Source organism: Macaca fascicularis, chromosome 6 (genome assembly GCF_037993035.2).
Source record: "Macaca fascicularis isolate 582-1 chromosome 6, T2T-MFA8v1.1".
NCBI classification, from domain to species: domain Eukaryota; kingdom Metazoa; phylum Chordata; class Mammalia; order Primates; family Cercopithecidae; genus Macaca; species Macaca fascicularis.
In genome coordinates this window covers 77,184,798-77,205,951 of record NC_088380.1, presented here as the reverse complement: position 1 = coordinate 77,205,951, position 21,154 = coordinate 77,184,798, and positions in this window count along the sequence as shown.

Sequence of the window (21,154 nt, the reverse complement as noted above, 5' to 3'; positions counted from 1 at the left end):
AAAAGAAAATGTGCAAATACAGAAAAATTGTGAATTAAAAGGGGGTATACGTAAAGGTAAAGAAAATATTTTTAAAATGTATGATGTTTAACAAGTTTATGCCACTAAATTTGAAAGCTACAAGGAAAGGATCATTAACTCTCAAAAAATATAAATTTTCCAAGCTATAGGTGAAATTAAATACTTGAATAGCTTATTAACTATTAAAAAACAATATCATTGGTTTAAAAACTTTCAATCATTCCAGGAACCAGTAACCCAACTATTACACAAACTGTTCCAAAGAGAAGAGAAAATGTCCCGTTATTTTCTCTATAGACTCTTGTGCTCACTTCACTTCTTGGCTATTTAGCTCTCTCCTCACTATCACTCTTTCCAGTATTACTCCTCTCTTAATTCTCGGTGATTCCAACATACACTCAGCAACCCTTCCAGTAGCCGAAATCCTCAGTGCCTTAAGCTCCTCTCCTCCAATGACATGGTCTTCCACCCCACCTCAGTCACTCACTTCCATAACTGGCACCCTCCACAACCTCAATTTCATGTATCTGCTCACTGACCACCACCTCCTCTTATCTTTCCAGCTCATTATTTCAGCACTCTGAATTTAATAAGCCCTTTGACCTACTATTCCCTTCCATTCCCCTCCTCCTACCACCTTTTCAGCACCCATCATGCCCTGATGTTCTACCTTCCCACTGTTCCCAGCTGAATGTCCTCAGTACTCTTGCCCCTCTTTCCTTTAGTTATACTTACTCAGCCAAACTATGATTTAATTCAACTTTCCACCTACCCTGAGCCTGCAGAAGAAAAACATGCCATCAGTCTAATGGGCTCATCTTAAATTCAGATTCACAAACCTCAAGTGAGCCCTTAATGCTCTAACGGGCTCATTTTAAATTCAGGATCACAAACCTCAAGTGAGCCCTAATGCTCCCTGGCAGACGTACTGTATTTCCTAATCCGTTTATCTCCTACTGTCCTACTTTTTATTTATTCTTACATTTTTCATACCTCTCCCCACATTCTCACTCATGGAAAACTTTGCTTCCCATCACACTGAGGAAACTGGAGCAATCAGAAGAGAATTTCATAAATTCCTACCACAACCTCTGCCCTCCTCCTAGCCGATGGGCCTCCACGTTGTCTTCTTAGTAGCTACTCCAAGTGAATGAGCCACTCATGCTCCCATCTGAAGTCAATCTCCCCACTTGGGTGGAACTAGATATTATTTCCTCTTACTTATGTGGAACTAGATATTATTTCCTTTTACTTATCTCAGGGCTAGTAAAGGACAGCTCTACAGCAATTTCTCTCTCTCTGTCCCTCTGTCTCTCTCTCTCCCTCTCCCTCTATCTATCTGTCTCTCTCTCTCTGGTATCATTGACTTTCCCATTCTACTGGATGGGAAATTTCCAAATTTCCATTAGCACATAAACATATGGTTGCTTCTCCCATCTTAAAAGAAACTTTCTCTTGTCCCCATGTCTCCAACCAGCTGTACCCTATTTCTCTGCTCACCTTTGTGGCAAAATTCCTTCAAAGTGTGGTCTGCACTCACTTCAATCCTTTCCTCCCACTCTCTGTGAAATAAAGATTCCCATCAGGTGTTCATTCTACAACACCCCGCTGAAGCCCCCCCTTTTTCAAGTCTTCCACATTGTTAATTTCATAAACTTGTACCTGCTCTCTTAGCAGTATTTAAACATAGTCAACTATTCCCTCATCCTTGATACCCTTTCTTCACATGGCTGCCAGGACGCTGCACTCTCCTGGTTTCCTATTACCTCACTATGCAGTCCTCAGTCTCCTTAGCTTGTTCGTCATCTCCTCCCTGACTTCTCAACATTGGAGTGCCACCAGCACTCAGCTCTTCTCTATCCATACTCATTCTTTTGTTGTTATCATTTAGTCACATGGCTTAACCTCCTACCAATATGCAACGATTATCAAATTTCTTTCTTTCTTTTTTTTTTTTCTTTTAGACAGGATCTCATTCTGTCAACAGGCTAGAGTGCAGAGCAGCAATCTTGGCTCACTGCAGCATCAACATCCTGGGTTCAAGTGATCATCCCACCTCAGTCTCCCAAGTAGCTGGAATCACAGGTGCGTGCCATCACATCCAGCTAATTTTTGTATTTTTCGTAGAGACAGGGTTTCACCACGTTGCCCAGGCTGGTCTCGAACTCTGGAGCTCAAGCGATCTACCCACCTCGGTCTCCCAAAGTGCTGGGATTGCAGGTATGAACCACCGTGCCTGGCCCAATTGCCAAATTTCTATTTCCAGCCCGTACCTCTCCCCTGTGCCCCATACTCATGTATCCAACTGCCTGATAGACATCTCCACTTAGTCAGTTGCAACTTGAAACTTAACCTGTCCAAAACTGAATTTCTAATCTTTCCCCACATATACCACCCTAGTTCTCCCTGGCCCAATTATCACAGTGTATTTCTAGTAGCTCAACTCCAAAGCCTTATAGTCTAAAACTTTCTTTCTCCTATACTCCACATTCAATCCATCAGCAAATTCTGTTGAAGTCACCTTCAAGGTATGTCTAAAATCTGATCACTTATCCTCACCCTTATGCCACTTATCAGCCTAATTGAAAACAAACTACTTAATGAAGATGCCCTTGTAGTATAATTTATTTCTCTGGTCTTGTAAACCAGGAATAGAGGATCTCCTCCCCAGGACAGCCGCAGGGAAAAAGCATCTCACTTCTACTGCTAGCACCCAGGACTAAGCTTCTATCTCTTGCTGGAGTCCTGCAATAGCCTTCCTGGCTGGTCTCCATTCTTACCCTTCTGCAGTCAGAAGTCCTTTAAAAAGCTAGTCGAGTCATGATTTTCCTCTACTGAAACCTTCACAGGTCCATGAGGCAGAAGGTGTATACTACCCACATGACCTCTCCGAAGCACCTCCTCCATTTCACCTCTGACCTCATCTGTCACCTCCTCCATCACTTCGCTCCAGCCTTGCCAGCCTACCAACTGTGTCTTAGATAGCCAGAGTCTTTGCTGTGGCTGCAGTTCTGCCTGGAGTTCTCTGCTCCAGACAGCTGCCTGGGTAATGCCCTCAATCAAGATTTTTACCTAAATGTCATGTTCTCAAATAGGCCTTTTCTATGAAAAAAATCTCAAGTAACCCCAGCACCACCACGGCCATGCTCCTAGTCACCAAACCCAACCTTCATTTATTCACACACTATGCAATTCACCCATTTAAAGTATACGATCCAATGGTATTTAGTATATTCACAGAGTTGTGCAAACATCACCACAATCAATTTTAGAACATTTTTGTCACCCCTAAAAGAAACCACATTGTTATCGATCCCCATTTCCCCAAATTTCTCTTTTCAGGCCCTAGGCAAACACCAACCTATTTTTCATGTCTATGGATTTGCCTTTTCCGTACATTTGATCTAAATGAAGTCATACACCACATGGCCCTTTGTGACTGGTTTCTTTCACTTAACATTATGTTTTCAAAGTTCATCAATGTAGCATGTATCTACATGTATCAGCAGTATGAATACATGTAGAATGAAGCAGGAATCACTACTTTATTTCTTATGACTGAATGACATTTCATTGTATGGATTTGCTACATTTTTTTTTCTCCATTCACCAATAGAAATTTGGCTAAAAACCATTGGATTGTATACTTTAAATGGGTGAATTGAAATGGAAACATTTGGGTGTTTCCACTTTCTGACTATCATGAATAATACTACTATAAACATTTGTGTACAAGCTTTTTTGTGGACAGATGTTTTTATTTTTCTTGAATATATAGCTGGAGTAGAATTGCTAGGTCATATGGCTAACTCTATGTTTAACCTTTTTAGGAACTACCATACTGTTTTCCAAAGTGGCTATACCATTTTACATTTCCACCTGCAGTGTATGAAGATTCCAATCCCTTCATATCCCCACCAACACTTGTTATCGATCTTTTTGATGCCTGGTTTATTTTTACAATAGCACTTATTACTTTCTAACATGCTATAATATGTATTTATTTCCTATGTTTTAAAATATTGTGTCTCTCTCTACTGCAATGTAAACTCAAGGAAGGCAGAAATTTTTGCCTTTTTAAATCTGTTTTATTCACTCTTGAAAGTGCCTAGAACACAGGAAGCAGTCAATAAATATTTCTAGATTGATAAGCCCAGTTACTCAGATGGCCGAGCTCAGTGGATGTCTTGAGCTCAGGATTTTGAGGCCTCGCTACTACTGCCAGCCTGGGTGACAGAGCAAGATCTAGTATCAAAAAAAAAATTGTGGATTGAAATGGAATGAGTTTAGCATAACTGATACCAAAACCAGACAACAGAATGAGAAAAGGAAGTATAAGTGAGTTCTGTTTATTAGCCTCAAAAATATATTTATATTTTTTAAGTTTTGTTTTTATTCACAAATTTTATATATATAGATATATTTATATATAATAGGGTAAAATGTGATGTTTCTATGCACGTATACACTGTGGAATAATCAAATCAAGCTAATTAACATACCCATTACTACAGATATTTATCATTTATTTATGTTGAGAACACTTAAAATCCTCTCTTTTTGAAATTTTGAAGTATATATAACTATTAGCTATATTTGCCATACTAGGCAGTAGATTTCCGGAACTTATGCCTCCTATCTCACTGCAACTTTGTACCTTTAACCAATGTTTCCCCTTTCCCCATCTTCCTCTCTGCTCTGCTCCCAGCCTCTGGGAACTATCATTCTACTCTGTACTTCCATTAATTTGATTTTTTAGATTCCACTTATAAGTGAGATTATATTATTTGTCACTCTGTGTCTGGCTTATTTCACTTAGCATAATGTCCTCTAGGTTTATCCATGTTGTTGAAAATTACAGAATTTCCTGTTTTTTAGAAGTTGAATAATATTCCATTGTGTATATATACCACTTTTTTAAACCCATTTGTCCATTGACAGGCACTTCAATTGTTTCTATAGTTTTGTTTGTTTGCTTAAGAAGGGTCTGGTTCTGTCACCCAGGCTGCAGTGCAGTGGTGTGATCTCGGCTCACTGCCACCTTTGCCTCCTGGCCTCAAGGGTTCTTCCCACCTCAGCCTCCCGAGTAGCTGGGACTACAGGTATGCGCCACCATGCCCGGTTAATTTTTGTTTTTTTTTTGTAGAGACGAGGTTTCATCATGTTGCCCAAGGAACCTGCCTGCCTCTGCCTCCCAAAGTGCTGGGATTACAGGTATGAGCCACTGTGCCCAGCCATTCCTGTATCTTGACTATTGTGAATAATGTTGCAATGAACATGTGCAGACATGTCTTCAACATACTGATTTTAATTCCTTTGTATATATACCCAGAGCTGGGATTGCTGGATGGTATAGTAATCCTGTTTTTTTATTTTTTGAGGAACCTCCATACTGTTTTCCAAAGTGGCTGTACTAATTTACAATACCACCAATGCTGTACGGGTTCCATATTTCTCCACACCCTCACCAAGACTTGTTATCATTGATCTTTTTGATAAAAGCCAATCTAACAGGTGTGAGGTGATATCTCATGGTGGTTTTCATTTGCATTTTTCTGATTATTGGAGACGTTGAGCATTTTAAATACATATCTGTTGGCCATTTGTATGTCTTCTTTTGAGAAATGTCTATTTAGGTCCTCTGCCCATTTTTTGATAGGGTGATTTGTTTTCTTGTTATGGGTAGTTTGAGTTCCTTATACATTTTGGATATTAGCCCCTTATCTGATGTATGATTTGCAAATATTTTCTCCCAATCTGTGGGTTGTCTCTTCATTCTGTTGTTTCCCTTGCTGTGCAGTTTTCTAGCTTGATGCAATCCCATTTGTCTATTTTTGCTTCCATTGGCTATGAGACTCAAAAATTTAAGTAAAATATTACCAATGAAATAGATTAAGATCACAAAAACCATGTGTATCTTGGAGCGATAATACAAGCTTAAAAAGACAAAGCTACATATTAGACATTACTGGGAGACACCAGGCCAAGGATTCCATGGCAATGTAAAACAAAAAGTCATAACTGAACTTTGCTTCCCGCAGGGCCCATCATAGCTCATTAACTATGAAAGAAGCAGAAAATAAATCAAGGAACCACTTTATCCTTCAAGAAGCCAGAAAACAAAATAGGGTACCAACTTGGCACCAAATTTTGTTATAACTTCAGCAGGTTCACAGGGCAGACATGCTGGGCCTTAGAGTGGCAGGAGTGGGAAGGAAAAGGTAAACAGAAAGTGGGGTGAGAAACTCTTAGCCTAGAAGGTTGGGGCAGTGCAGGATTCTAGTAACCCTGGGCAGCAGGTGGTGTGCCCTGGGGTCCAATCCTGTACAGGGTGTGGGTATTGAGTTAGGCAGTCAGCTCTCCTAATAACCAATCTATTCCTAGCGGGGACCCAACCACCAGCCAAGGTAAAAAGAACAGGATAGGCCAGGTGCGGTGGCTCACACCTGTAATCCCAGCACTTTGGGAGGCCGAGGTGGACAGATCATGAGGTCAAGAGATTGAGACCATCCTGGCCAACATGGTGAACCCCATCTCTACTAAAAATACAAAAATTAGCCACATGTGGTGGCGCATGCCTGTAATCCCAGCTACTCGGGAGGCTGAGACAAGAGAATCGCTTGAACCCAAGAGGCGGAGGTTGCGGTGAGCCAAGATAGTGCCACTGCACTCCAGCCTGGCGACAGAGTGAGACTCTATCTCAGAAAAAAGAACAGGATACTGTTCTACCTCTGTGCCACTCCCAAGGATTAACAGGAATCAGGCAGAGTGTCAGACCAGCCAAATGAGGGTAGAGGGCAGAGTTCCAATCCCAGGGATGGGGAGAGGTGAAGAGAGGATGAAGGTCTGGATAGCCAAGAAGTCTAGCTGTGGAAATTGACCAGTTTAATGTGGCATATGTGATCCATATTGGGCTGGGGTGGGGAGGGGAAGATGACAGGCACAATACTGTTACCAGTTTCACATATTTGGCTCTTAAAATACCTTGTTTTATTTCAAGGGGAGGTGTTTACCTAGCCCCTGTAAGACTTTGTAAACCCTTGTCCAAATTTGCATTTCCCACTGCACCCGAGCAGGGCCCAGCACAGTACCCAATAATCCTTTGCAGTTTATAATTGGACCCAGTTCCCTGAATAAAGACTTTCCACAGTGCAGAATCTACATCCCCACGGTCCTCCCAACTCTTTCTGTCATTCAGCGGGGATGGGAGTGGGGGGCAGATCGCCCCCAGGGCAGAACCGTGAGATTCATGGGACATCTGAACTCTGCCCACAACACTTTTTAACCCGATGGTTACCCCTTTGACTCCGATGACCTTTCGGGGGTGAGGGAGGCAGGAAAACCACCCTTCCTTTCTCCTCGTTATCCCACCCTGTCACCTCCGTTTTCTACAAAACACATGTACGTTTGAAAAAAACGTCTTTCATCTAGGACATGTTTTCTTTACCAGAGCAAGTGTGTGTGAAGGGGCGGGGAGGGGCGGGGAGGGGCGGGGAAGGGAAGGGGTACCAAAGTGCCCAGCAGCAGGAGCACCTACAAAAACAATCCTCCCCGGGCGAAGCACCGAGGGAAAATCGTACCAAGGAAGGTGACTCGCCACTCCCGGAGGCTGGGCCGCTCGCCGTGGGCAGTCCTGGGCCGTGATGGGGGCGGAGGGATGAAGGGAAAAAGATGGAGGTGGGGGAAGGGCAGGAGGAGGGGGAGGGGTGGTCCGGAGCAATTCAATGGCGCTTTGATTTAACAACTCCAAGCCCTTTGAAAACATTTTGCCAAGAAAAGCTTGCCATCAACACGTATAATCTTTTATCAGAGGCCCCTGAAAGCCCGGGCCCCGGGGTTAATTCCCCCATCGCAATGAGTTTGAATCAGCTCTAAACCCGCAGTGACATGAAAGCGCCCGAGCCTCGGGCCGCACAGAGCCCACTGAGATCCGCCGACCGGGGAGGATTACGGGGCCTGTTCCGCGGCGGGCTCGCCGGCGGGACGGGCAGGCTCAAAAGAAAAAGAATAATTAGGGATAATTGCTTGTGTCCAAACACAAGCATTAAGGCCCCCTGTTCCCCTTTGGGACTTTGTGAGCCAGAATGAAAGAGACACCCCCTGTTTTGACAGCTGGACCAGCGGCCTGGATCGGTGACCGAGGGAGGAAGCGCTCCCGGCTGCTGGGAACGCGGCCGAGCCGGGCCCCGGGTGGGCAGTGGACCGGCCCCGCCCAGCGCGGGCGGGGTCCACGCGTGGGTCTCCGCTTCGGCGACAGCCCTCCCTGAGCTCGGGAGAGTGCGGGTGGCGTCCCCGCCTCGCGCCCGCGGCCTGCGGAAGCCCGTGGAAGCCCGGGAGCCTGTTGCGGGCTTTGGGCAGCAGAGGCCAGTGTCCTGCGCACACGCGGCTCGAAGACTGAAGGGGAAGAGCGGACCTGGCGCCCCCTGCGAGCCGCTGGGTAGTCTGGGGCCGCAGAGCCCTGGCTGTGACACCCCTCAAGGTTCCACACCCGGCCGCGTGTGATCTCTTCAGCCCCACCAACACTCACCAGCGGGAATATCTGATCCCACCTCGTTAGGCGTGGGGCGGCCTGAGCCACATTTGGAGATACCCGAGTCCCAGGGTGGTCCCAGCCACATCCGCCCTTGAAGCTGAGGCCCAAGTAGGAGGCCTCCTTTAGTGACTGGGGAGTGACGGCAGAATTAAACGCAACGAGGGCAACGGCTTAATGCACACCCTCTGGATCAGGTCTCGCCAACTGCCCCGCAATCCTGAGAATGGCTTGATGTTGGGGTTTGGGGCCAGGGCTTTCCGGAAAGGGACCTGCACAGGCCAAGGCCTCCAACCTCCGGGGGCCCAACTGCCTGGGAGCTTGGCTATTTGCCCTGTGTCATGCGGACTCCAGGAAGTCACAGCGCCTGAGTGGCCAAGCCACTCTTTGAGAGATCCTTGATGGGGATGCAAAAGTTGGCTGGTGTCAGCGGGATGCCAGCGCTTAAGCGAGGATGGGGAGGAGGGCAGAGAAGGGAGGAAACCTGAAGGAAATATGGACTTCGAGACCACCCTGAACACCTGGACCACCCAGGCCGAGGCCTGGAACTGTCGAGCCTCGAGGCCAGCATGACCAACAGGCCCGACAGTCCGGAAAGGGCAGTGAATCTTCCAGAAGGCCTATCTGGGAGGATATCGCCCTGTCTCTGGGCGGCGGCCCGAAGCCCAGCGGCGGGCAGAACCACCCCCGCGGCAACCCCAGATGCTCCACCAGCTCTCCTGCTTCCAAATACAGATCATATGCGGAGCTGGAGGAAGAGTGGGGAAGCGGCGCGGCGGACACGCGGGCATGAGTGATTAATTAAAGGGAAACCACATCCGACAAGAAAAGAGTTTTCTGAAAGGAGCCGAGTCCAAGAAGAGCTCCCGACCCTGCAGCTGCAGCCCAGACGGATCCGCCAGCTGCCAGGCCCTCCCCACGCAGCATAGGATGCGCACTGAGGCCTGCTGGTCTGCGGAGGGGACCCGGCTTTCGAAACCTGAGTGTTTTAAATAAAGCCCAAAGTTAAGAGTTTTCCAGTTCGGCCCGGGGCTGGGCAGGAAGGTGGCTGGGTGGGATGATCTCTGGTCTCCCAAGGGCGGCCGCAGCCACCTGGGCTCTCCTGACTGCAACGCGCCATGATTAGAGAAAGTGCTCGCCTAAACTCTCCCGGGTTTCTGAGTCTATACAGCAGGAACCCAGGTTAGTAAGTAACGTAAAGCCAGCTTGAGTTCACCAGACGTTACTGTGATGGACTGGAAGATTTGAGATCGAAAGTTTCAGACCCAGGCAAAATACAAACATGCCCATGTGTTTCTCTCCTTCCTCCCATCCCCATGATTTTGCGGAAAACCGATGACAGCAACATTGCCACCAAATAGAGAAAGAATGCTATTTAGTGAACATCTATTTATTTTCATTTGACTTCTGATTGCCAGTGTTATTAAAAAATACTCTCAGCCTGTCAAGGATTAACATACAAAATAGAGTGTATAATTGTAGGTGGATTTTTGTCTGTTTGTGATTTGTTTTATTTTTCAAATTGTAGACTCCTACTAATTTTCTTCACCAGAAAATAGTTGAGAATATTCTAAATGAGGAAAGGTATTGTGTTTCTCTGCTGTATAAGGATGACCTATTCCACCTCCCTCCTTTGGTATAAAATTCAGGAAATCATAAGATGTGGATTTTTGAAGTAGTGAACTGTTTCTTTATGCAGAAATGGGTGATGCTATCTGAATATCTGCCCTGCATCACACTTCTCAGATTAGGTCTGAGGTTTAGAGGTAATCAATGCTTTATTTATTTGTCCTAGAAGACAGCGGGTGGGGAGGAGAATATTCTGATGACAGCAAGAGAGACCTTCCTGCTCCTTTCCCGTGATTCCACAATCCTCCCTCTTCTCTCTCCAGCTGCTTAATCAGTCTGCCCTAAAGAGAGGGTTTTGGTTTGGGGTTTTGGTTTGGTTTTGTTTTGTTTTTGAGATTTAATACTGCATATATTTCAGCACGCCACACTGATTTCAACAACACGTAAAAGCCATGATATTTGACATTCGTTTCAGAGCCTTGGCTAAAAGACGAAATTGTTATACCAAGAAAAAAAATATTTAGAAAAATGAGAACTTCCATCGAATCCATACCTCACCAGAATTATGACATTTTTGCCTAAGCTGCTGTGTGGGCCTATTCCCTTGATGGGCTCAAAATAGGAGAGACAAACCGAAAAAGGAGGTGTGAAAATGACGCAAGAAGTCTGATTCCGTGCCCCGCAAAAGTCAGTTTGGCTCCCGAAGTTACTCCATGGTTATGCCTGCAGGCCGCACCCCAAATAGACTGGTAACGCCCCGAGCGCATTGCAGGAGTCGGGCGGGTCCCGGACCTGCGGCAAGGACGGCGCTGGGCGGACACCGAAGTTGCAGGCCTGAGATTAGACAATTGGGAAGGGGTGGGGGCCGGGGGCAATCCTTTAAACTGAGAACTCACAATCGGAATCCAGGATTACTAGCGCCCCTCTCAGGGCTTCGGAAGGGGCAGCGCAAGCGAGGAACCCAGAAACTCAGGTTCTGTGAGTTTCAGGGCACATCTGTTTTGGGGTTTTAAAATACGGGTCTGACCGTGGAAGCCAGCTAGTTCTACGAGACTTGGAGTCCGCATGGACGCGCCGCTTGGGTACGGAGAAGCACTCGGAGAATGTCCTGGAGGAGTTTAGGGTTTTATGAGGAGCTCCCCCTCAAAGGTCTGATGGGGAGTCCCGGACGTGAGTGCCTCCAGCCAGGAGGCCTGAGGCCGTGGCAGGTCCTCCTCCCTCTCCAGCCTTCGCGCTCCAGCCCCGTGGCCTGGAAGCATTAGGCCCACCTAGCCCCAGGAGTACGCGGCCGGCCCAGCGCTGTAGCTGCTCTGTTCCCTAACGAGGCCCAGAGAGAAGGGTGCAACTCCCTGATCGCCAGATCGCCCTTCCCATCAGCAAAGCGACAGCGGGCCTGTTCCCACCTCTACCCCTGTGGCGCTGGGCGCAGCCGTCCCGCTTTCCCAGCCCAGGGCGCACGTCTCTGGGTTCACGCCTCAGAGGTGGCCCCGGGGTTGGGGAAGAGGGCAGTAAATCGGATCTAATCGGCCTTGGGAATCCCCCTGTCCGGCCGACACAGGCTCCGCAAACAGGCCGCGCAAACCCTCCTAGGAACAGGACAGTCGGGGGCGAGGGCTAGCAGTCGCCTGCCCAAAGCAAAGAGAATGAGTTCGAGTTTTAAAGCAAATCTCAGGCTTCACTGTTTAGCTTGATGGACTCAGCTTCTCCTTTTAGAGAGCAAATTAAAGTTCAGATGGAAAAAGCTAAAAGATGTTGCCCATCCTCAGGTCTCCCTCTTTGTCCAAAGACACGCACTTCCCCCTTGCCTCCCCGTCCATCCTTCACAACTGCCAGAACTACTATAGCAATGAAACGTGTTTTGCGGAAAATGTTACAATAAGTGACAATGAAAGCTATAATAAAAAAGAAGTAAAGATCTTTATACCAGTGTTGCTATGCATAATGTGTGTACGCATGTACACGTCTCTCTGCGTGTGTATCTATTTATATGTTTATAAATAGATATTTGTTGATTTGCTTGAGTATATATTGTAGGTTTAAATTTACATTCTAAAACTGCAAAAACACTGTTTTATATCACAACTACAAACGCCAAGCTTGGTCACACATGATCTTTTAAAAGGCCAACCAAAATGCTATTTTCTTTTCATTTTTGTTTGGAACCTCCAAAACAGGAGCAAGCTTTACTTTTAAAATGAAACCACTCTACATGTGAAAGATGACATGCATAAGTTGTATTTACGATGGAATGTTTAAAATTCATTTCTTTCTGTAATGTAACCTGACTTCTGGGCAAAGGGATTTCGCTTCTTGATGGGGCCTCTAGGCAGAGCCAGTTCTTGGCACCAATAGCATTGCCTGATGCTGTAAAACACTAAATCTGGACAGATTTACACAGAACAGAAGCTTTCATTTTACCCTTCAAATTCCAGCCAAACAGCATTGGGGACTTTTCTATGTTCCAGACTCCCTGAATGTTTTTCCAGGTTGTGTAGTCGAGTTCCAGCCTACAGCAGCTCAACCAGAATCACCACATTATTAGGCACAGAAATGAGATCTATGTCCTCATATTTTTTATTGTGTCCACATTGTGAAACAAAGACATTTTAAAGATGCAGCTACTGTGATATTAATGAGACAATGCATGTCTATGTGATGAAATAACAATTTGGAGATGGGTTTTACATGTCAGAAAGAAATAATGTTTTATTTGTAGTCCTTTACTTGCAACTGTCTTCACAATTGTTTTTCTAAATAATATTTTTATGAAGATAAAAATTAATAAAGAAGCCATTCAAGATCATTTTTCCAGACACCATATGAAAGAAATGAACTTCTTTCCATTAGGACAGGCATAGATTTTCCTCTAACTTTAAAGTAAATGACTACTATTTACATTGGTAGAGAGACCACTCCGAAAGCTGCTTTCCTCTACTGTTAATGAAAAGTATATTGTATTTCCCCCAAATGAAACCTATAATTATTTAACTGGACTGCCGAGTGTATCACCATTAATAGTGTTTAAGTACATTTTGGGAGAGGTGGGAGGGCTCCTCTGTTAGGCCCTAGATGTCCTGGATACATAGAGTTATAGTCAAGGTGCTTATAACTTACCACAAATACAATTCAGGACATACATTGTGAGACAAAAAGCAAAGGTATTTGCATGATTAGAGTTAGGACAGAGAAGAGACTAAAAACATATCTCCTTGGTGCTAAATTCATTCATAGCTGGTAAGATAATTAAGGACATTTTTTTCCACATAAATTTAGTCACATATGTTTGAAGCTTGGTGCAAATGTGGCATGTACCAATACTTCTGCAGAAACCCCTCTAAAGCACCCAAGAAGCCTGAAATATTAAGGTAGGCCCTATGTCTGCTTTCTTTTACAGGCCATGCTTGTGAAGAATAGCGGAAAATACAATGTACTGAGTTAGACAAATATTTAACTTGTTCCATGTCCAAAGCAAATCAGATTTCAGGCCAACATATGGGCTCCAGTTCAGGGCCTGAGGCCCAGGTCTCAGGTTAGGCCTGGGAGTAAATGATGTGTACCGTCATTGTCAGAGACTTTGGCTGGGCCAGGCAGACTCTGGGTCACCCACCTTCCCACAGGCCATGGAGGGACCGAACTTTGCCTTACACCAGAACTCATCACAGCGTAGGGCTCTCTGAGGTAGGCCCCGCATGGCTGGTCTAGAATCCAAAGTTAACCTCTTACTTGTCTGAGTTCCTTTAGGGCAGGCACTATTATTTATTAACTTGAGGTTCCCTCCATCTAGCATTATGTCTGGTACCTGGTAAGCACTTGATATGTCTGACAAATCACATAAATCATTTAGGTTGCTGGTGAAGAAGACCGCTTAGATAGAGTCTTTGGATCTTCAGATGGCTTTGGACCATCTAGATGTGTTCTGTGCTACAGAAGCCTCTAGCCACAGGTGGCAACTGATGCTCGAAGTGTATCTAGTCCAAATTGATGTAGGCTGTAAGTGTAAAATACATTCTGGACTTTGTAGGTTGTCTTAGTAAATCTAGGCTGCTATAACAAATTACCATAGACTGAGTTGCTTCAGCAACATTGATTTCTCACAGTTCTGGAAGCTGAAGGTCCAAGATTAGGGTGCCAGAGTGGTTGGGTTCTTATTGAGGACCCTCTTCCTGTTTACATCCCCACATGGCCTTTCCCTGGTGCTTGCAAGAGGGGGCAGTGTGGGGGTGGGCTCAGGGAGGGAGAGATAGCTCATGTCTCTTCCTTTTCTTATAAGGGCATTAATCCCATTATGGGAACCCCATCCTTCTGACTTCATCTAAATCTAGTTACCGCCCAAAGGTTTCACTTTCCAGTATCATGACATTGGGAATTAGGGCTTCAACATCATAATTTTGGGGGGCAGTGCAAGCATTCAGTCCACAGCAAAGAGAGTATGAAATCAGAATGCAAAAGTCTCATTAATAATTTTATATTAGTTATATATTGAATAATACTTTGGGTATATTGGGTTAGATAAAATATATTCGTGGAAGCCAAGAAAAAATAAACAATGGGGGAAAGGACACATTATTATTCAGTAAATAATGCTGGGACAACTGGCTGGGCATATGCTGAAGAATGAAACTTGACCCCTATCTCTCACCATATACAAAAATTAAATGAAGATAAATTAAAGACTTAAATGTAAGACATCAAACTATAAAAATCCTATTAGAAAGCCTAGAAAAACTCTTCTGGACATTGGCTTAGGCAAATATTTTATTAGTAAGACCTCAAAAGCAAATGCAACAAAGACAAAAATAGACAAATGGGACTAAATTAAACTAAACAGCTTCTGCACAACAAAAGAATAAATCAACAGACAACCTATAGAATGGGAGAAAGTATTTCCAAATTATGCATCTGACAATGGATGAATATCTAGAATCTATAAGGAACTCAAACAAATCAACAAGAAAAAAAAACCATTAAAAACAAACATATGAAAAAATACTCAGCATCATTAATCATCAGAGAAATGCAGATTAAAACCACAATGAGATACCATCTCATACCAGTCAGAATGACTATTATTAAAATATCAAAAAATAACAGATGTTGGTTGGCAAGGCTGCAGAGAAGAGTGAACACTGTACACTGTTGGTGGGCATGTAAATCAATACAAACTCTATGGAAAATAGTACGGAGACTTCTCAAAGACCTAAAAGTAGAGCTACCATTCAACCCAGCAATCTCATTACTGGGTATCTACCCAAAGGAAAAGTCATTGTTATACCAAAATGACACCTGCACTTGTATGTTATTGCAGCACTATTCACAATAGCAAAGTCATGGAATCAACCTAAGTGTCCATCAACAGTTGACTGGATAAAGAAAATGTGGTACTTATACACCACAGAATACCAGGCAGCCATAAAAAAGAATGAAATCATGTTCTTCACAGCAACATGGAGGGAGTTGGAGACCATTATCCTAAGAGAAACAACTCAGAATCAGAAAATCAAATACCACATGTTCTCATTCATAAGCGGGAGCTAAGCAATGAGTATGCATGGATCTAAAAATGGAAGTAATAGACACTGGGGACTCTAAAGGTGTGGGGGGATGAAGGCTGAAGAACTACCTATTGAGTAGTTCACTATTTTGGTGATTGGTTCGCTAGAAGCCAAAACACCTCAGCGTTATGCAATATACCCATGTAACAAGCTTGCACATGTACCACCTCTGTCTAAATTTCTTTCTTTTTTTTTTTTTTTTTTGAGACAAAGTCTTGCTCTGTCCCCCAGGCTGGAGTGCAGTGTCATGATCTCAGCTCACTGCAAGCTCCGCCTCCTGGGTTCCCGCCATTCTCCTGCCTCAGCCTCCTGAGTAGCTGGGACTACAGGCGCCCACCACCTCGCCCGGCTAATTTTTTGTGTGTGTATTTTTTTTTAGTAGAGATGGGGTTTCACTGTGTTAGCCAGGATGGTCTCGATCTCCTGACCTCCTGATCCACCCGCCTCAGCCTCCCAAAGTGCTGGGATTACAGACATGAGCCACAGCGCCCAGTCCTAAAATTTTTTAAAAGTATATAAATATACATGAATATATGTACACACATATTTGTGGTAGGTAGCCTCTGAGATGGCCCCCACTGAGCTCAGCCTCCCAGTATTCACACCCATATGTAATTCCCTCCCCTAGACTCTAGGCTAGGCTTAGTAGTTCAATACTAACAAATGACTGTGACAGAAGTGATGGGCTGCAGCTTCCAAGCTGAGATTACAAAAAGACTGGGCTTATATCTTGGGAACTCCCTCTTTCACTCATTAAGGATATCATTGACACCTCCGCCTCTATCTCTCTTTCTATCTCAAAGCCATTATGCATTGCTGATCCAACACAATGGTAAAGTAATAAATGTGTGTTTTAAGCTATATTTTTGGGACAATTTGTTATGCAACAATAAATAAATTCACTATTACAAAAATTAATTTCACCAGTTTCTTTATACTTGTTAAGATATGGCTACTAGAACATTTTAATTACATGTGTGGCTCCCATTATATTTCTACTGGACAGCACTGGTCTGTCTCTGTGGCTCAAATGGAACAACACTGATCCAGATTTAATTTGAGATTCTAAGGAGCTGGACTCAAATTTGTTATTTAAAAACATGAAATATTTAGTTATAAATGTAACAAAATATGTTCTAATCTATAATCCCTTGGCTAAAACAATTTCTGATATTTACATATTAAACAGCTGTGGACTGAGAGTCAAGAGTGACTCCAGTTCCAGGGTAGCCCGTAGTCAGCTAAAAATTGTACCCAGAGAGACAACTTTTAAGGCTCCCTTGCAGCGTTAACATTTTATGATTCAACAACTGCTCACTTCAGCATTCACTTGAAACCAAGGAGTAACAGCAGAACTGGTAATAGCTGGTTTGGTGTTTTCTTTTAATAATGAACCCAACATTAGCAACTCCACTTCTCTAAAATAGTCTTTTAGCAAAGAGTGGTGAGAGGTCATGGGGAGGAGGAGACCATCTGAGACTAAGGAGCGTTCTCCAGCACACCCAAACTGCTCCCTAAACCTTCTGCACCTCTCTCAGACCTTCCTGGAAGTTCTTGCATCTCTGTTCGTTACCACTCCTGACATCTCAGAACTCCAGAAAACTGTGTTTTCATTTAAGAGTGTTTACAGCTAAATTTGAAGTTGGGAAGAAATGAAGGACTTAGCTCTCTATTTATTTGTATTGGCACAACCACAGAAAGCCAAGGTGATCATTAGAAAACTATTTTAGAATGCTATCTTTTCTATCAGACTGTATTTTTCTAGTACAGTGACAAATTCTCATAAGTTCTCAATAGCTAAACATATCAGAGTTCCCATTGTTGACCAGAAAGCTGATTTGAGTCTCCAATGCTCTGGTTATTTATAGAAATCGTGGACTAGGACTGTGTTACAAGAATGAACATTTGTCTTGTGTGGGGTTGTTTTTGTTTTGTTTTGTTTTTTGCATTTAAGTAAGAAAGTTTCTTCTTTACATGTCTTAAATGCATTTTATTTTGACAACGTGATTGCAGATATAATACATGGCACTTCAAAGAGGGATGACTTTTCTAGTATATTTTGACCAAAAGTGGATGGTCTACTCAAAGGCTGTCATTGACAGTTTCAATCACTTAAAAATGACCACTGAAAAATGTTGTTGAAAACATTCCAGCTTTGGACATACTGAGTGACTTAGCGAGGGGCAGACATTAACATAGGCCATCATTCCATAACTGTTAGTGAATTGCGGCTGCTCTGAAATTTTGTATAAAAAAGTGAGACATGTTGTTAATGTAAATTAGCATTATTTTGGCAGACAGTACTTAATGTTTTGTTCTATTGTCTTTAATTTTTCAAATTGTTGTAACAATATTTTAGTAGATTTTAGATTTCCTGTTAGAAATGAGCTTTAGAAATCCCTTGTTAAACTGCAGAAATAATCCTGAGGGAATGATAAAAGCTATGTCACCTATTTTGATAAAACAGTTACAAACCAGAGCTGTGTATTAAATGATCATTTTAATTCTGGATTTTGAGTTTCAAATTGTAAATCAACATCATTTTTTTCCTAAATCTTAGTGCTTGTCTAAGTATACAAAATAAGTTAATCAATCATTTCAGATGACACTAAAGTCTTCCCAAGTTTTGGCTGGGTGTGGTGGCTCATGCCTGTAATCCCAGCACTTTGGGAGGCCGAGGCGGGCAGATCACGAGGTCAGGAGTTTGAGACCAGCCTGGCCAACATAGTGAAACCCCGTCTCTACTAAAAATACAAAAAAGTAGCCAGGAGTGGTGGCAGGCACCTGTAATCCCAGCTACTCGGGAGGCTGAGGCAGGAGAATCACTTGAACTGGGAGGTGGAGGATGCAGTGAGCCAAGATTGTGCCATTGCACTCCAGCCCAGGCGACAGTGAGAGACTTGGTCTCAAAAAAAAAAAAAGTCTTTCCAAGTTTTTAAAACAATGGGATTAAAGTAGTGTGTGTGCTTTTCTGTTTTTCCATAGGCACTAATGCCAGACATTGCTTCACTGAACTAAGCAAGTTGGCTTTCTAAACATGCTCAACATATGCTTCTGATAACTTTCTGAAACTAGTAATGAATGCACAATATGTTAGAGCATGCTTATTTAAATTAATGTCCGAGAAGTAGTGGTTCTTAATTTTTATTCTCATTTTAAAGTCAGTTTTCTTTGCTTTAACATTTAATATCATGCAATAATCACTTAAATCTCCCAAATCTTGGAGAGCTTTCTTTTTTCTCACATTTGGAGGTATAACATAATTTTTTAAAAAATAACACCATTTTTCTAGCAGAAAAATTATATTAGTTTTTCTTCAGGAAGTGATTATTTATATCGTAAAGGTTTGGAACATGAAATTTTATACCTTCAACTCTTCTAATCTAATCAAGCCATTTTTGGCCTTTGTCTCATCTTTAACTCTCCTTCTCATCTTCCTCTCTGTGGATCTTACATCCTTCCCCAACCACACACAATTTCATTATAATTCCCTGAAAGCCATTCTCTATAGCTCTCTAATCTAGGCAAATCCTCTAACTTCAGTAATCTGCCAGCATCAGCAGACGCTTTCTGGTTCCTCAGCCACTGGTGAAAAGCTCTGTTCCTTCCTGCACTGGCTCCCCGTCTTTCTCCCTGACCCACCACACTCAGCAGAAGGGTAATGTGTCTTTTCTCTGCTGAACCCAAAGAAAATTCCCCAAGGAGCTTTCCAGACAGACCTGGCTTTAGCAAAGGAACACGCTTACAGAGCAAGGAGAGAAAGAGGGAGGACTTCTTAAGACTTATAATAACATTAAAAACAAGGAGAAGAGTTGACATGCAGCTTTAGGTGTGTGTAGGATGCTTCTAGTTGTCTTTCTAAAGCATCCTGCTTGCTACTTTCCCGACCCGTCCAGGGCACTCCCACATAATTTGCTGTTACTAGCCACTCAAGTACTTTTCTAATTCACAATTCAAACTCCACCGTGCAAACAGGTGCCTTTTAGTGCAATCTGCACGTGTGGCTATTATTCTGTTTCTTTGAAAAAGGTGATGAAGGGCACAAGGGACTATCAGGCCCACCATCCCTGGGTAATCTGCCATGAACCTCTGTGTGGATCCAGACCCTCCCTTTGTTTGCAATTCAGCATGTGATTCCTGTGGATGACTGACAAGGGCAGACTTGTAACAACATTATTTCAGGAGGATAATAACCAGCCATCATAAATTCCTTTTTTAATAGTTTATTGCAGGTTGTAGGCTATTGACAATGACTTTATTTTACAACATGAAGGAAAATAGTTCCTTGTTGCTGCTAGTCTCTAAAACCACTTTAAGACGTTTTAGTACCCTCTGAGAAAAACTAGCCTTTCATGAGATGAATCATAAATAGTTGAGTTAATAAAACCACTGTTAAAAAGGAAGAGAAAGAAACGAAATGAAAAAGAAATATCTGTCTAAGATACAAAAGAGATGCTCTAGGAGTCCCTTTCATGCAAATAAAACTTTAATTAAACTTTCTGGGCTGTTTTTCTATGTCTTTCTTTCCTGAGTGATAAATGAAATGGAACGATAAATGTCTAAAAGTCTTAACCATAACTATGTAGAGAAATGAAAATTAGTTAGGAGGTAGCTCACTCTGAGATTTGAATGAGGAATTCAGTTTCATTTCGTTTCTTGTTCTTCTAGAAGTATATCACTTCACTACTAATTCCTTTCCATGAAAAAGGGACATTACATTTTTCATTGATAATCTCATATTTTGTTAGGGTTTCTACATCTTTACCTCAAATTATGAGGCAACAGATCTTTACCACTGTCAGTTCTTATAGTTTTAGACCACACAGTACCTATGCCAAAAATGTTTATCATGAAATAGAAAATAATTTTATGGACATTTAATTAGAGAACAGATTTTATGACAGTGTATGCATCCGTTTCTCCTTTCCTTTCAACATGTGTTGTTTTTCCTTGTAAAAACATGTAAGTCTCAAAATATCTTTTTAAAAAGCAATTCTTATAAAACACACATAGAGCTAGAACCATGCAAGTCAGATACATATGTGACTAATCATATTTTTGATATATCTCTCTGCCTAATCATTAACTTTAAATGCCATATAAGAATTTGTAACCCACAGTAAATTATTTCATAGAAATAATTTAAGAGGGCTGCTGACTAACGTGAAACATTCTACATTTCCACCAGCAGTTGGCTGCCAAATGTTGTAAAAAAAAAAAAAAAGGTCCCAGATATAAGTTGACATAAATTACAGTGAATATAAATCTCTAATGATCAAGTGGCGGTTAGAGATTATTGCGTTTAGGAGATAGGGAAAAAACATACTAGACATCATGAAGTCTTTCCAGTTTCCAGTGTACATATTAGGAAACTGGATCTTTAAAATTCCCCTCAAAGCCTTTGAATTTCTTTGTTTAATATCCTCAATTCAATGTCCTATATTTCAAAATATATTGTAATAGAGTTTATGGAGCATAGACA